General features: G+C 39.6%; 1 protein-coding gene across 11 annotated transcripts in view; it reads left to right on the top strand.

Annotated features, from left to right (window-relative positions):
• The window catches only part of hoxc11a (homeobox C11a), a 78,469-nt gene that overhangs the window by 9,148 nt on the left and 55,316 nt on the right, over positions 1-14,005 (top strand). For 2 of the 11 annotated variants that reach the window (XR_011690839.1, XR_011690846.1), the window contains exon 3: positions 1,236-1,374. The exons of 7 other annotated variants lie outside the window; for them this stretch is intronic. The gene's annotated coding sequence lies outside the window, so the exon portion shown is untranslated. Of the gene's footprint in view, positions 1-1,235; positions 1,375-10,498; positions 10,553-12,625; positions 12,956-14,005 lie in introns of those variants that run through there. 2 more of the 11 variants (XR_011690843.1, XR_011690847.1) reach the window with 2 other exon arrangements.

Raw genomic sequence — 14,005 nt, forward strand, 5'->3', positions numbered from 1 at the left:
TGTTCATTGCACCCCTATAAAACTCAAGAAAGAGAAAGCAACAGCACTTACTGGGAATAATCAGAGCAATTAAGGCTGAGCTGAAGGCTGTTTTGGGCCTCATGGGAAAGGGCTTCCAGTGTATGTTGTGGAGGTGTAGGGTCTTAGACACAGTGTGGAAGTGCAGTGTCTTAGGGGAGGAACTACAAAGTTTGACTCATGATTTAATCGATTATTCTCTTTGAGATCAACATTTCTTTAGCAAGAAAGACCTGCGTTTATAAAAAGAAATAAGCAAAGAGAGAAGACACATAATTACTGCAATAGAAGCAATCTCAGACATTTTTAAGAATGTCCCAAATTAAAAGTTTAAAATCCCACAGTGGAATGAGATGTTTTTAAATTCTTTTGTATGCCTAATTTATTCCATTAATGGGCAGAATATTATTTTAAGGTAGTTGTTCTAAATTCAGCATTTATCTGTGGATTATCTATTATTCCTGAGATTTGGTCTGGTAGCTTTTAAATTTGTGAAGAGATGTTATTGAAGGCAGCTTTATTAGAAGACCTTTATAAACAAAGATGATAGTGTGTAATCCTCTTTTTATTGCTAGAGAGGACAAGCCTGCTTATTCATATAGTACACTGTGACTACTATATTTATCTCCCGTAAAGAAGCATAAGGTACAAATCTGTATTCTGGAAGAGGTTAGCACTGCACTGGGAAGATGGCTGTATTTGAGCACATTGGCGCTGCACTTCTTGCAGTTACATATTTCATGTCATAAAATTTCCACTGACACCCTCAGATGCAGACACAGTACCAAGAAAAAAAGGGGTGTGGAAAATTCAGAACAACCTGTGACTTTATGTGGAAATATGCAGACATCAAATGTGCTGTTTTTCTCCTCTCAACAGATTGGTACTCTCCACTGAGGGTGAGCACACTGTAGCCTTGAATATTAAACTCCCTCTCTATATGACCTGCATCTAACAACATGCAGAGATGATTTCTGGGGCCTCTCTCCTAAGGTGCTCCTTGCAGCCTTGGTAACCCTAATGAATTATGGGCCAGCCTAGTTAAAACATGTGTGGTATTACCCCATTCCAGGGTGTGTCCTCCTGGGTGTCTATGAATCACTGATCTCATCAGACTGGTTCTCTTTCCTTCTCTCTCCTCCCTTCTCTTCACATCTCTCTCTCTCCTCATCTCTCCCTCGCTTTGCTCCCCTCCCCCATTCCCTGTCACACTCCAGTCCCCCAGGGCATCTGTCTGGGATCTGCCAGGCTCATCAGTAGAGAAGAGAAGGCTAACTGGGAGCCTGTACTGGCTGTAAATCTGACCAGGGAGGGAGGGAGGGAAACCTGCAGTGGCCACACTTCCACCACAGCCTAGTAAGTCCAGCAGGCCCCCAGTACACTGAAAACCTCTCAGTTGCATCAACATGTGCAGACACATATATATATATATATACACACACACACACACACACACACACAAATACTCAACAAGGCAGTTTGCGCACAGGTGTTCACTGCCATGAAAGAGCATCTAACGTCACTGCAATTAGCTAAACTTGTTTTAACCTGAGAGTGACAATTCACTCTCATGCTATATCTTTTCCACTTCTTCACATAATCAATCAGCATGCACATACATGCTAACGTGGCATGTAATATAAAGGAAAAAAGACAAATGGCTTTCAGAGCTTCTTGTGGTAAATAGTGAGGATGATTTATTGTTGAGCCCTTTTGACTCTATTTTGCTTCGTGCCTGAAAGAAAAGAATAATCAAATGATGCCTTGATAGGTCTATGTCTGGGAGAGAAAAGTCTCTGTATGAATAAATATATTGTTTACACACATACAACTTGCTTGTGGTCAAGTGTTTATTTTTCCTAGAAAGACAAGGGTGGCAAGAGAGTTGGGTGGTATGCTATGTGAGAAGTATTATTTAATCCGTGGTGCTATGCAGAGGTAATTTCACTCTCAGAGTAGCCATAAAGCACTGGAAGCCTAGCACAGATCTGGACTGCAATGCAGTGAGGTGGGCCCTGCTCTCATACATACATTTAGCGGGGTGTGATACCATTCCATACACATAGACACACACCCTCCCTCTCCTTATCTGAGAAATAAGCATTTTTACAGAGTTTGAGCTGTAAAAGGAGAGGAGCAGATAGCCCATAAATCTAGCCATAAAAACGTTAAGTTGTCAGAGGTGCCATCAGCTATCAATCGTGTGCGGCAAGCTGATGAAGGGGAAATAGGTGATAAAAAACAGCATTTTAGGGAAATTATGTCCAGTCTTCCATTTGCGAAGTGCTGCAGTCGCATCACGGCAGAATCTTAATCACTGGCTGGTGTGGCCAGGGACTGTTCCTTGGTGTGACAGTGAGGAGGAGCACACCCTGGTGGGAGGGTGGTATATGGAGGAGGAAAGGAGAGCCGTAGGGAAGAGGGGGGGAGCAGCATTGTAGAAAATTATACAACTAGCATAAATCACTTCTACACTACCGTTTTTCTCTCTCCCTCAATTTCTCGCTTCCCCCATCTCCCTGACGCGCTCTCTCCCTCATTTTCTGTTCCTTTCTCTCCTTCATGGCTGTGCATCTCCCACTCCTTATTTGCACTCCCACTGCTCTTCACCCCGACAGTTCCCCTGGCTTTCTGCCCTTTTATTCTTTCTTTCAGTTTCTGCCCATGTGCTTTATTTGAAACACTGCTGGTCACCCTCACTATCCCACTCTCCATCCATCTCAACTTCATCTCCACTGTGGTTTGTTTACATGCTTTCTTTATTGATCTGGTTTTTGTTGCCTACTAGGGATTTATCCCCTGTCCATGGGACTGTATTAGTGAACCCTGAGATTGACTTGTCTCTCTGAGATGGTTCGGATATAGTCTATTCTTGAAATAAAAGAAAATACTATCTGGGCTGCAGCTTATTTCACACTTTATCAGACAGCACTGTGACAGGATTCCTGGTTGCTTCTTTATTGTGGAATTTTCCTCTCTGAATAGAAAAAACAAACAGTGATGCTTTTCTATCCAAAGGCATTTTAATACAACTTGGGTTTTCATTGAAACAGCTGTGAGACGAAAGTAAATTATTCTGTACCCTACAGCTGTTTTTATATTAACTTGTGTATAATACAGTGTGTGTCTTATATGCGTCAGCGAGGATGAGCTTGTAGCACAGAGAAATTATAGAAAGGCATCATGTGAGATTAGGCTGGCCTATTTAATTGATAAATGCCTTCATTGTCTGATCTGTGACTCCCCCTTTAATCTAAGGTCATTTGTTAATTAATTTGAATAGCCTTACAGGCTCTGGTTCTGCTCCAGTGGTCTTGGTTGAGTGATGTCATTCTGGACTGAGCAGACTTTAAGCACTGCGAAATGAATGCAGTGATGCATGTTCATCTGCAGTGGCCCCTCTTGTATATTCTATCCTGTGTCCATTTATCAGGGGAAGGTGTTACTGAGAACAAAGCACTGCTCAAGGCGTGAAAAGTGCCAATGCTGTATTTTCTCACTTAAGATGGTGACAAGGATATGGTAGACTATTGATTGGCTGTATAGAGCTATTAGTTCTAGTTGTGATGAGTTTATGAAGGTATAATGTTTATGCAGGACTACCACAACACTGCCTTCATTCATAAAGTTACTGATCACCTACCAGGTGGTTCTGTGGTCCTGGTGGTTTATGTTGAGACATTAAAGATGTTCTCTTGCGGTGATCACACTTGGTGAAATCTTGTGTCAGGGGCTGTGCTGCCACCTTTAGTTAGACTGAGGTACTGTAATGCAGTATCCATTCCCACATCATCAGTTTTGGTGGGCTACTCTGCAGTTCAGTCACACAGCATGTGTTTGTGACAGAGGGTAGTTTTACTGCATTACAGCTAGTGTACCAGTGAACATGCAGGCTTTATGTAAAATGGACTGTCACAAAGATATACTGTCCAACTGGGTTTAAGCTTTTCTACCATGAGTGCAATTAATATTTAAAAACAACTAGATATTAACTTTGTGAGCATTGTTGTCCTCTCATGCATTTTAGGTGGTGTTATACATTTAGTCCATTGTGTTCTCCTTCCTTCCTTACTTTGCTCTTTATTTATTGATCATTTGACTGGGATTTTTTTTTAAAATGTAAAATGTTACCTATTGGTATCTAGTTGTTTTGCTGCTTTCAGGCTTAAGTCGTGAGCATGCCCCCCCCCCCCCCCCCCCCCCCAATGCACAGTTGGTACCCACAGGTTCCTGGCTCAGATTGAAACAGTGCACTATGTATATGTAATCTTTATAACGGCCAAAAACTGGTGAGCATTTATAATGTTTGGCTTTTAAACATTGCCAGAAAATCTGAGCGTAAAGGAAAGGCTCTGACCTCAGTTGGATGGAGGTTGATTAACTTAATGTTTTTATGCACAAGGTCAGACCAGGAAATTTGTCATTAATTGTCTCATTTTCATTTGTCTAGGTTGGTTATTTTAATCTGTCATATTTTAAATATAGGCTTCAAATACCTTATCTTTGCTTAAGAATATCCATCTTTCCAAAGCTCTGAATATTATGTTTGTATTCAGAAGCTTATTCTTTTGACTAATGTGTTCAAAGATTTTGAAGAAGTTATAAACCTCTGGTGTTTGAAATGGTTTGCTTCCTTACCTCCGTACTAGATCCTCAGACAGTTTCAATGCCTCTCATTGACATTAACCCCAAGCACTGCAGATGACATAAATGACTGGGTGGATATTACGATAATATATATGAATATATTCTATATAGGACATTTTTTCTGGGGTGTTCTATGATAGGGAGTGGTTTTCCTTTCTGATGAAATGTTAGTGCAGTGACAGCTATTTATTGACAGGGGGCAGTCGAGCACACACATCAAGGCAGCAGAAAGCCACAGCCAGTCCTGCCTCTGCACATCTCCTTTTCCCACGCTTTGTGGCAATGGTACTGTTTCTGTCTTTGTTTCAGGGAACATTTAGAGCAAATTGCAATTTAAGCATATATATGTAATACTAGATGAATAATTGTTTAGAACTACTAACTGTATTTGAATGATTTTTGGTTGTGGATATATTTCTGAGAAGCACTGCTGTAATTATAAGCACTCACTGGATTATATCCCCTATTAATGTTCTCTTCATTAGCATTAAATCATGTCAGTCATTTTCATTTGGAGGTCAAAGGAGGCAAAATGAGGAATGGAGTGAAGATAATATTATCTATGGGGCAATGTCTGAGGGAAAAAAAGTGATGTTAAGACTATAACACATTAATGGTAAAGCATTCAAAAAGTTTAAACAGCAGACATGAAAAGAACATTTATTCAGTAAGCTTGCCAGTTACAGTTCAATGAATTCAAAATGTGGAGTTGTAATTTTGTACCCATAAAACTATTGAAAGAATTTTGTTCATTTCACTACTATCTATTTCACTACTCGCCTCATTTATGAGCAATAAGAAATAGATACATTAATGTTATTGCACATTTGAATAATGGTGCAGCACTAAACTCTTACCGAACATTCACAGAATGGTTTTGTTTTTTTCTTAATTGTCATTCAACAGAAGTAAAATCAAGTAATGATTCCAGGCTGATGAAGTTTTGGAAGCGGCTTACATTTTTTATTATTTATATTCATTATAATGCTTCTTTATGTGTTTATAATAGAACACAATAAAGTTGAATATTACTGTTTGTTTTCATTCACAAGTAATTTCTTTCCTCCCTCTCAGCACTTTGACTGTCGGTTTGATTAAAGGTTTGCTGCTCTTGCTCGGTTGGTGTTTGTAGAGAAGCATGCTGATTGCAGAAGTATGGTTGCATAGCATGCTGTGTAGGCCTTTTTGTTATTGTGCTATAAAGGTGATTACATCCTAGGTTTAAACTTTTTTAAACCCAGTGTCACTTCTGTTTCCTTAGCCCTCCATAGAAGAAAAGTCATAAACCTTTTTTTTTTTTTTTTTCTGAGCGACCATGTTAAAAAGAACACCTGTAACTCGACACACAGACCTCTCTACTCAAATGCCAGGGGCAACTTTATGACTCATGGGAATGGGGACACACGGCTAAATAGATAGTTTGTGTACAAGCCTATCTTCCAGTTGAGCATGCTCTTGGTTTCAAACATCTGAATGGAGGCCATTTTGGTTTGGCCTTATGTTTGCACAGTCCTGGGATTGTGCAGGCACTAGTGGGGGATGGGTGTGCTGCTGCCGCTACCCTGAAGACTCCTGTTAATGTTTTAGTCATTCTGGAGCCGCTGGGCTGGGAGACAGATTCAGTCAAAAAGCATTTGAGCACCCTCAGGTCCTCAGAGTGATTTACTGCGTATTTGGACATCTGCAAAGAGCTTTTGCACCTTGAAATTCTCTCTCTCTCTCTCTCTCTCTCTCTCTCTCTCTCTCCTCTCTCTCTCTCTCTCTCTCGCTCTCTCTCACTCTCGCTCTCTCTCTGTCTCGCTATCCCTCTCTGTCTATCCCTGCTTGCTGTAGTAAACCCTTGGGAATGTTCTGTCATACTGAGTCACCTTGAAAATATCCAAGGTAGAGGCACTTCCTGTCACCTTCTCCCTCAATGATCCATCCCTCCCTCCCTCTTTCCCTCCATCCCTCCCTCCATCTTACCTCATCTTCCTATCAGCCTCAAACCTTCTGCTAGGGCCTCAACCACACCCCTCTCATCTTGGCCATCAGATTTAATGTGCACTGCTCCTGCTCCTGTGTCTCTTAGCCCACCTCTTGCTCACCAGCTGGACACATCAATCCATGTGACAGGTGCTTGTCAGTCTGCTTCTTACTGGGCAGCAGCCAAAAAAGGAAACAAAGTCAAACAACTCTACCAAGAGAAAATGTGTCACTATGTGAACACATCTTTATAGGATATCTATCCTCCCTAACAAGATAAGTGTAGGTAACTGATAAGCAGTTATGAGTAAGTTGCGTTACCTTGGCAAGTTGTATTTACTGCTTTGTTGCCTATGGCGGTCACTCTGAGTCGAGTGAAGAGGAGAGCTGTCAGTGGTCATCAATAACAGGTCTGTGTGGTGTGGGTGGTGCAGGCTGTGTGGCATGTGTTTTAGAAGTGATGGCCAGAGGCCCTGTGTCTCTGCAGCTCTGAAAATATGGTGTCATTAGCATCTGTGTCTCCATAACTGGGACTGTTGCTGAAGAGGCCCATATCTGGTATGCAGTGTTTAGGAGGCACGCAGACAGGATAATTGCTGGGCAGAATCTGTCCGCAGCTCCAGACTTTCATGTGCTCATTGCCTTTGAGCGTTTTACACCCCAAGTGGCTGAATAGCCTGGGGGAAACGAGGTCTGCATTGATTTATTGCTCACCCTCAAGTCTTTTGTGTCTTAAGACCAAGGACAACTTAATCAGCCACCAAAGAAGTCTCAGAATTTAGTTTGTAATATCATTAATGTTTGACCGGGTATGTGTTGCACATAGGAGTCAGATTGCCATAGAAGCAAACATGTAAAATAGAGCCAGAGTGCTAAGCCTTAATTCATTACTGGCACATTCCCTGAAATGTTTGGCTGCATTTCATAACCACAGCAGTCCCTGCGCCAGTACCAGTGATTAAACACAAGAACAAAGTGTTCTTGTTGAGGTGAAGAGACTCAGAATGTTGTCAGGGTAAATCTGAAACAGTATCAGCATATAAAATAATTTATGTTGGTTAGCTTTGGTTTGCTGCAACATCTTTCTGGCACGCTACAATGTTTAATAGCAGTGTAACGTAAATGTGGGGTTACAGTGTTCTTCATTCTGGTTTTTTACTACTTCTTTTCTTTTGCGTATGAATGCATGAGTAAGACATTGCAAGTGCTGCTAAAATTATGCCAGAAGATTAACTGTCTTGTCTTCTTTTTTATCTCTCCTCGCCTCCCTCACTTTCTTGTTAAAACACACAAAAAAGAGTTCATAATTAGTTGCATATGGTGCTCAACTGGCATTACCATTTATTTGTGTGTTGGCAAGACATATTTACAGTCAAATGTTACGTCTTGCCATAAATATATTTATTGTTATATTATGCACTTGTGGGGATGGCACAATGATTGACACTACTAGAGTGAGGAAAACAGTAGAGAGGCTGTGTGCGACTTTTCATTCCATTAAGATCGATTTTATACTTGCACAACAAACAGTGAACATAAAGTAAACTACATCTTTGATACAATTATGGTCTTGTCTAAGGTTATATTCAACATTTAGCATTTATTTCCTCAGTGGGATGAAGTACAGAAACTGAACACAATACAAGCAACACCCGTGCAAAAGCTGCTGTTGTCTAACTTTAGTATTAGTATAGTTTTAGCTGTGTCAGAGAGGTGTTGATTTTGCACATTCATTGTTTTGTCCCTCCGACTCCCAAATGTACATGAGTAGGTGTGTGTTTGTGTGTTTGAGCAGAGTAAAATATTTGGGACTCATATTTCAAGTATTTTACCGAAATATTAGGTACAACTTAAAACATAATTAATGTCAATACATCAAATCTGGTAAATGTGTTAAATCAGCAATTCTCAGACATTGTCCTAGTATTCATTAGTTTAAATAGGTATTATTAAAAGGAGGTATAGTGTATATTATATGTCATATGTTATATGCCACTCTTTCTGACACACATCTCAGAAAGAGTGGAGTACACCAGTTTGTATTTATACATGCTGATACACACATCCTCTTTTGCTGAGTACAAGGATATTGCACATTTCTGCTACATTTTGATAGTGAAATAAATGTGTTCAAACAAATCTGTTAAAACAAATTATCTATGCACAATAAATGTACTATTATCGCCTCAGCCAGCTCAGTCCAAACTGGGGAACTTTTGGCTTCTCTCAGGATTTAGCTTAAATTAGAGCTGGAATATCTGTCCGTTTGAACAAACCCCTGCTTAGCCCTCTAAGGTATGGCTTGAAGTATGCTAAACCCCAGCCAGCAGCCATTACTTTCCAGCACTATAAATGCCCAGATGTCAGTACCTAAGCAAAGCCTGACATGAGGAAAAATGATTAAGACAAGCAGAATCTGTAATACACACACAAAACGCCTACAGCTACTGAGAGGTAAATATTTGTTTGAGCTCTCTAATCAATTAAATTTATCAGAACTGACAGAACGACTAATAAAATTTCAAACGTTAGCTTTGAGTTATATTTTCATTCATGGGATCCTCCAATGCTCTACTCTTCCCACAGAAGTTAATGACTCATTTCAAATGTGCTTAGAGTTTTGGTGGAAACTTATATGCATCGTGCAATATATACACATTGACCCATTCGATCTCCAGCCAAAAATAAATGGTGACAAAGGCCTCTCTGGCTATTTAATTAGAGGCTACATAATGGCTTCCATGTTGCTCTGAGATTGTTAGTAGTGGTGGTGGAGGCAGAGTTGGATGGCAGAAGTGAAAAACAGTGACATCAGCATATGTAACTGGAAACATATGAAGTCTGATTACGTAATATCAGCCTTTGCCGTAATGGAACATGGGGTTGAACTTCTTCACAGGTGTTAAAAAGAGACAGGAAACATTACCAAACAATTAATATGAAAAAAAAATGTTGAGGGCAGGAAAAATCTTGGTGGAGCCATGTTGTCCAGGGGCACATTTCCTCCATTTGGTGAGAGGTGGACTAGAAAAGATAGATCCTTTTCTGTTTTGCAGTCTGAACTCCACCCACATGACCAAATATGTCCACCAAGCCTCTCTATACTCCACTTTTCTTTGCTACAAAATGAAGGTTTCTGTGGGGTGATTAAAAATGATACTTTTTTTACTTTTGCAAGGGTTTTATGACAATGGTATATGCATACACTTGTGTAATTATTCACAGGGACGCATTAAGGCTCCAGACATGGGTGTGTGCTTGTGCAGACATGGAAAACCCACCAAAGTCAAGGGAAAACTGCTTAGATGAAGGGAATTAAAGACCTTGTCAAATGACCGTTAGTGGTTAACTCTCCAGAGGAGCAGCAATGGCAGTCAAGAGTGATGCACCACAGAAAGTGATTCTGAATCACTGCTTTTGCAGTTTTAGATGACTTAAGGACCTGTGCCAAATCCAATCATAAATAAACAGACAACCCCCTACCGAAAGTTAAAACAAGAGATTGGAGTAAATTTCATTCCTAAATTTATAGCTTGAGTTCTTTATACAAAAACTGACAGTAAGTGACTTTTAAACATGATTAAAAAAACACTTTATTGATTGTAAAAGGTCTAGTAAAGAAGACCTTTATTTTTGAGTTACGATGTGATGAAAAAACAGTGAAAAGCTATGGCTCATGAAATATCCATAAATACTCATAATATAGCCAAAAACAGGAGCCTAAGCTTTGTATAATAGTTTTTGTTACACCCAATTTAAAACATTTAAAACACATACACCATGTTATACTTAATGTATGTGTCAGTCAAACATTATGCTACTAAGATTTTTCCAAGTCCATCTCTCATCATTTGCTTACTCACTGCAGGAAAAGAGAAGTTCTACTGCTCTGCACTACACATTCAACCATACAGAACCTAAGGTAAAAGCATCTAGCAACGCACTGTGTGCTCAAAAGCTGAAATATTTGGTTTGCACCACCTCCCGCTCAGTTCATTTAAAATCAGGACCAATGATGGACAAAGAAACAAAAACAAAAGCATAATCTGAGTGTGACCAAAGGACATGTGTTTGTGTTAGTTTCAAAAGCTCAGATTTATCTGAATAAGTAAAATATATTTTTATGTATCCCAAACTTAACCTTTTACTGCCCATCATATAATCATTTCCTGTGAAACTGGTTCAGAATATATTATATCCATTTGTTGTCTTAGCAAATCATTTCCAAGTTATTATTTATTTGTCTTTTTGTGAGACAGTAAAACACCATAAAATGGAGATTAAATTAAGGACATTTTGGATCTAAACTACATTAAAACAGAATCATTACTGTTTTAAAAATGTATTCAGAATTGTCCACCACATAACTGCATCATTTCTCAAAACTGTGAGAAAGCTGGCATTTTTATAACTTCAGTGTAGAAATTGCAAAGCCAGCCTATGTACATTTAGCATGTTAGGCTTAAAATGGGAAGTTTAATCAGTCAATCAATCTATATCTATTTCTCTCCATCTTTATATCTGTATATCTGTTTATTTGTTCTGTAAACCAGTCAGACCATTGAAATCAATCTTGTTGATTTATGCTTTTCACAGCAGCTAGGTTGAGTCTTCTTATGTGCATTTATAGGTGTCTTGCTGTGTGTGTGTTTGTGGATCAAAGAACCTGGCTGTGTGGGGAAAACCTGTCACATCTTGATTGGTTTCTATATAATTTAGTCTTGCTTCGGTCGATAGATGTGTTTAATTGGATGGCAGTACTGGCCCATATGGTGATATGATGATCTGTGGTGTGTTTGTTTGTAATTGTGTGTACAGCTTACACCTGTCTGTTGCTGCACTTAGCTTAACAGTGTGGGGGTGCTTCCAGTCTAATACTTTTAATGTATGTATTAGGGATGCCCTGATCTTTTTTTTTTGTTTTTGTTTTTGCCACCAATACTGGTCATGTATGAGTGAGATTGGCTGATCCAAAGTCCATACAATCATTTTTTGTGTTTTTGTTATAGCAGCTGGTTTAGTGGTTGGGACCTGCAACGGGTTGCAGTGTAAACCAATAAAAGGACTAAAGCTACTAAATTGTGCAAATCCTTCATCTGACAAGAGAATCTAATTATTACACCATTGCACACTTCAAACAAGACACACATTTTAAATTGCATCAAATTGCTATCTATAGTCTGACCTTTCATGCATTCCTTGATGCAAAGTCATCATTTACATCATTATATCAAATCTGCCAAGCAATTGCATGGTTAATACTGATACTGTACAGAAATGGAAGTGCACTATTTTATAGACCTGTAGTCAAACTAACCCCCTTGCCCCTTCTACATCTCCCACGACCTCTGAGAGAGGAGAGCTTCTCAGCAGCAGAAGCCTGCACAAATGAGAAAGAATGCCTGCTCTGAACCACATGACGACATGATATCATTGACGTGATGTGCAAGTGAGTGATAGAAATATGTCTATATCCCTGTTTCTGATCAGGATTGTGAAACTTCAATTTGTCACTGGCCAACGAAATATTGCAGACATCACAATGCAGAAGTAGATCTATAAATCTATCTAAACTAACCGTTTAGAAGTATCAGCTATATATTACAGATGTGAGTGATACTGTCTTCTCATCTAACTCTCTGCAAGAACAAATTTCAACAATTTTCCAAACATGTCTTTTTCTCTAAATCTAGTCTGCAGGGTTTGCTCGATACATAAAACAGATAAACACCCTTAAACAAAAAACTGGTCCGTGCTGAAACACCGCACAGGAAAGGGTTGGGAAACGCAAAATTACCATATAGTGGCTTGGCTCTTAATTTATTTTAAAAAACCCACTTCTAACAAGGGATGTCACAAGAACCGATACTTTGGTACTAAGTCGATGCCAAAATTCTGAAAATGTAACAGTACTTATTTTTCAGCAGCACTGTCGGTATAGTAGATGTTGTAGGTACTAGAGATGTGATTTTTTTTTTTTTTTTTTTTCCCCCCCAGGACAGACAAGAGCAGTATTATAACAGTACAAGTGTCCTAGTCTGACATCAAACTTGCAGAGAAGTAGAAGGCGGCACAGTAAGCAATAACAACGACATGATGAATGAGAATGACAGCAGCAGATGCAGCAAGAGCTCCATGGTGACTTTTGGGGAAAAAAAAATGCACCATGACTGGTGTATGGAGATATTTTGTATTTGACTCAGATGATCAGGGACAAGTTCTAGACAGCCAAAACCCAGTATGCAAATTGTGCCACAGGAGGAAACATCTTAAGCTTATCTATGCAGTTCAAAAACCGGCTTCCGGATCTGTACACAGAATTCGGGTGAGTGAGTTTCAGTTGTTAACTTTATATTAACAACATGTCATCAAAATGTTCATGTCCTGAAATGTTACCGTTATTGTTCGTGAATTATGAGAGCTTACATCTGTTCTACAGTTGTACACACAACGTTCACAATGGCTAATGTTAGCTTGTGTAGGCCAATGTAGCAACAGCTCATAACATGAGCTAGTTGCTCACAATATTAGCAGGCTACAGTGTGCTTTAGCACACTGTGTGGGCAGGAGTCGATGTTGCTTTCTGTGTTTTACTGTGGTATGGATTCAAGGAATTTCAATGGTATTGGAACGTACTACCAAATTCTGCTATCATTACATCCCTACTTCTGACAAGGCTGAACGTTTGCTGAAAATGAGCCCATTCCTCTAAGATGAAGTGCAGTATCTTCTGTATTGCTCACTACTGACTGGCTGTTAAATGCCGCCCCAACCTCTGACCCTCACTGACAAGCTTCCACTTTAAAGTAGTATGCAAACAACTTGTTCAGGTCCTTGACAGCAATGAAATCTGTGATAAGTTCCAGTCTAATTGTCGTGTGAGGCACAGTACTGAAACTACTCTGCTCAGGGTTTCTAATGATATTTTAATGTGTACTGATGCTGGAGAATGCTATGTTCTGTTTCTTTTTGACCTAAGCACAGCCGTTGATACTGGTGACTAGTCTCTTCTGCTCAGTAGACTTCAGCACTGGGTGCGTGTAACAGGGATTGCCCTTGTCTGGGTTGCCTCCTACTTGTCAGACAGGAGTTTTTCTGTGATCATTGCTCATTTTGTGCCTTCTCCTGCTCGGCTGACCTGCGGTGTATCCCAAGGCTCAATCCTGGGTCCTCTTCTTTTCTCCCTGTGCATGCTCCCTCTTGGCCTCTTAATTAGTTGTTTTAAATTCATTTCCTATTATTGCTATGCAGACAGTGTGCAGTTATATTTTTCTTTCAGTTCCGATTACCTCAGTAAATGTATTGGTCCTCTAGCAGTCCACGTTAAACAAACCTAAAAGAAACCTAGGCGTTTCCTTTGGCCAACACATGAATT

This window comes from Trachinotus anak, unplaced genomic scaffold, assembly GCF_046630095.1.
Source record: "Trachinotus anak isolate AG129_WGS33_773 ecotype Australia unplaced genomic scaffold, CSIRO_AGI_Tana_v1 ptg000004l, whole genome shotgun sequence".
Taxonomy (NCBI): domain Eukaryota; kingdom Metazoa; phylum Chordata; class Actinopteri; order Carangiformes; family Carangidae; genus Trachinotus; species Trachinotus anak.